The following is a 3,569-nucleotide window of genomic DNA, read 5'->3' on the forward strand; positions in this document are numbered from 1 at the left end:
TGTGCCTTTTTCAAAAGATGGCGCGCTCGGCAAAATACTTGATTATTTTCAAAGTTATAACATAGTAAGCGTTACTTTTCGGGATTGCTGTGTTTCAACATACATCGACCGTGTTTTCAAATGTGTTCAATTTATTTAATTTTTGATTTGAAAGTTTACATTTAGACTTTTATGTATTAGGTCCTATAAATAAATGTAAACATTGAGTATTTTCCGCTTACTCAGATGGGCATCGGCATAAGGTGTGAAAGAGATACACTCAATGTTTGCATTTGTTTATAGGACCTTATAAAAAAAAAAAAGTCGAGACATAAAGCAGCATAAAGCTCGATATTTTCTTAATTTCAACGGAGAAAACTTCATCAAAAAAGCATCGGGTCAACTTTTAATAGGTACTTCACTAATGTAATTTTCTATTTACTCTAAAATATACTATACATTTATATAAACAACGAAAATGAAAAATGAAATCATTAAAGCAATCGCATGGTTTATTTTCAGTTATTTTTTTTTATCTTTTCATTATTTTAGTATTATTTTCTACAGTTAAATAAGGATTAACTTCAAGTTCACCGGAAAGGTGCAACGGTGCTTAAAGGTACAAGTAAATCAGCTAAAGAGAAACGATATAAAGTGGATTGTAAATAAGACCATTTTCATTTAAAAACAAAATCTATGTTTAATGAAAATGCAACATTTTGTGATAACTTCCACGATTCCTCAAACATTTGTTGTTGAAATGTGATCAGTAGATTCATATTTTCAGTTTTCTACAATTTATTTCAATTTGAAATTTTGAAGGCTACAAGATAGAGCGTACAAATTCGTAGTTATAAAGTAATTTGAAATATTGTTTGTATAAGGAATGAAGAATGTTTAGCATAGCGGTTTACAAGATAATGAGGGACCAGGGTTTAGGAAACGTAGTACTCATCAAATAGTTTTCAGCATTTATTTTACCAGGATTCAAACGAAGCCATTAATTTTATTGCTCTTTTTTAAGCGTAAGATATTTCTGAACCTACAATTGCAGATTTATTCTATAGTTCATCAATTGACAAATCTTTCAAAGTCACATACAAACGAAATATTGTAAATAATTATTGAACCAAGCGCAAATTACTTATGACTGTAATAAACATCGATTGTTGATGATCTGTAAGGCGTTGATAGTTTTTACCTTTTCTTTTTTGAAGAAACGTTTGAGAATGTCAATGATGGACTGCAAACTGTCAAAAAGTGTGTTTCCCATTACCTGAACAATGTTCATGTTTATAGATGAAATTAAGAAGCAACTCAAATCATACTTTTCTACCTGATGCCATCACTGGGTTAAGTGCAATGGTATCTGTGAAAACTGAATTCCCAAAGCACACATATACAGGTACAACAATGTCTGTGTACAGTACGGTGGTAGTTGTGTGTTAAATTTTATATACCCGTTGCGGGTAGCTATAACCAGTTCTGATTCTCGTTCGAAGCTCAGTGTACAGTCCAACAGTCCATGAGTCAAGACGTGAAACCGGGAGCGTTTCGGAATTCTTCCTTTCGATTCTTCGTGTACGGTCGCTTGCTTCCATAGCGGATGGAGGTTTTCACCGAATAAAAGAGTTGCAATGTGTGTGCTTTCCATTTGAGCGAGAAAGAGAGAATGATAAATAGAGAGAGCGGGAGAGCTATAGTGAAGTGAATCAAGAATAAAAAGGAGAAGGCGAGCGGCTCACAGTATACGTTCAGCATTAATAAGTCTGGCAACAGACTCGAAGCTCTTGAACGTATGATAAAGTGAAGAAAAATATATAAATATACACGTGGAAGAAGAAGCGAAGAAGAGTGCACACGAAATTTCATTTATATATGATGCAGAAGAACTAAGCAAAACACACTGGAATAACAACGTTAACGCAGTCTTCGAGGAAAATTTGAGCTAAGGAATTTCAAAATCAGGAACGGACAGCAAACGGCGCAGTGATCCTGATTTGAGTCAAAAGCAGTGTGCGCAGCAGAGTTTTGACTTAGGCGGGAAGTCCTTTCTGTGAAATTGTAAATTGGCAGCACTCAACGAAACATGAGTAGAAAGTAGTGAAGTGGCAGAGACAACACGGAATTTTGCTTTGCGTTGAACATTGTACCCAAAAATATGATGATGGAGGAAGCAAATTTTATGCTGACGGAAATTCCTGGTGGATTCATATCTCACCGACCGCATGCAATACACCGTTTCACACCGTATCCGTTACATCGACCGCATCTACCACCCGCGCCGATTTACACCCACATTCAACAGAGGACGGTTAGTCGACCGAAAACACCTCCTACGCCACCGGAACCGGAAGGAACACACATCGGACATCTGTATCCGGAAATTCTGGCCATCATATTCGAAAAACTCAGCGTGAAGGACCGTGGCAGAGCGGCGCAAGTATGCACAGTGTGGCGCGATGCGGCTTATTCGAAGAGCTGCTGGAGGGGAGTGGAAGCTAGCCTTCACCTGCGGCGACCGTCACCTAGTTTATTTCCATCGCTAGTGAAGCGTGGCATTAAAAAGGTGCAAGTGCTGTCGGTTAGGCGATCGCTGAAGGATGTTGTTGTTGGTATACCAAATCTAGAATCGTTAAATCTTAGTGGATGTTATAACATTACCGATGTCGGATTGGGTCATGCATTCTCAACGGATCTTGCGAATTTGAGGGTGCTGGATCTATCACTATGCAAACAAGTTACCGATTCCAGCCTTGGGCGGATTGCGCAACATTTAAGGAACGTAGAAGTACTTGAACTGGGCGGATGTTGCAATATAACCAACACTGGCTTATTATTGATTGCGTGGGGGCTGAAAACGCTGAAAAAATTGAATCTGCGATCGTGTTGGCACATTTCCGATCAAGGTATTGGACACCTTGCCGGTTTGAGTAAGGAAACTGCAGTTGGAACACCTGCTCTGGAATACTTGGGACTTCAAGATTGTCAACGACTATCCGATGAGGCACTACGGCACATTTCCCAGGGATTGCCATCAGTGAAGAGCATCAACTTGAGCTTTTGTGTTTCCGTCTCCGACAGCGGATTAAAGCATCTAGCCAAAATGACCAAATTGGAGGAACTGAATCTTAGATCTTGTGATAATATATCAGACATTGGAATGGCTTATCTGACGGAGGGTGGCTGCTCCATCTCTTCCTTGGATGTTAGTTTCTGTGATAAAATTGGAGACCAGGCACTGACACACATTTCTCAAGGATTGTTCCACCTAAAATCACTCAGTCTCAGCGCTTGCCAGATTACGGATGACGGATTAGCTAAAATAGCAAAATCACTACACGATCTGGAAACGCTGAACATTGGCCAGTGTAGTCGTGTGACTGACAAAGGATTGGAGGTTCTAGCGGAGGAGCTGAACAATTTACGTGCCATCGATCTATACGGCTGTACTCGCTTATCGCCGGCTGGATTCAACAAAATCAACAAACTACCGAGACTGTCTAAAGTTAATTTAGGATTATCACAAGTCAGGTGATGCGTTAGTTTATTATAAAATCATTGTTAAATTTTAGTTTTTCTTTATTGAA

General features: G+C 38.8%; 1 pseudogene; it reads left to right on the forward strand.

Moving 5' to 3' along the window:
- Positions 1-1,479: 1,479 nt before the first annotated feature.
- On the forward strand, positions 1,480-3,358 carry LOC120429893 (F-box/LRR-repeat protein 14-like; annotated as a pseudogene).
- Positions 3,359-3,569: the final 211 nt, after the last annotated feature.

This window comes from Culex pipiens, chromosome 2, assembly GCF_016801865.2.
Source record: "Culex pipiens pallens isolate TS chromosome 2, TS_CPP_V2, whole genome shotgun sequence".
NCBI lineage: Eukaryota > Metazoa > Arthropoda > Insecta > Diptera > Culicidae > Culex > Culex pipiens.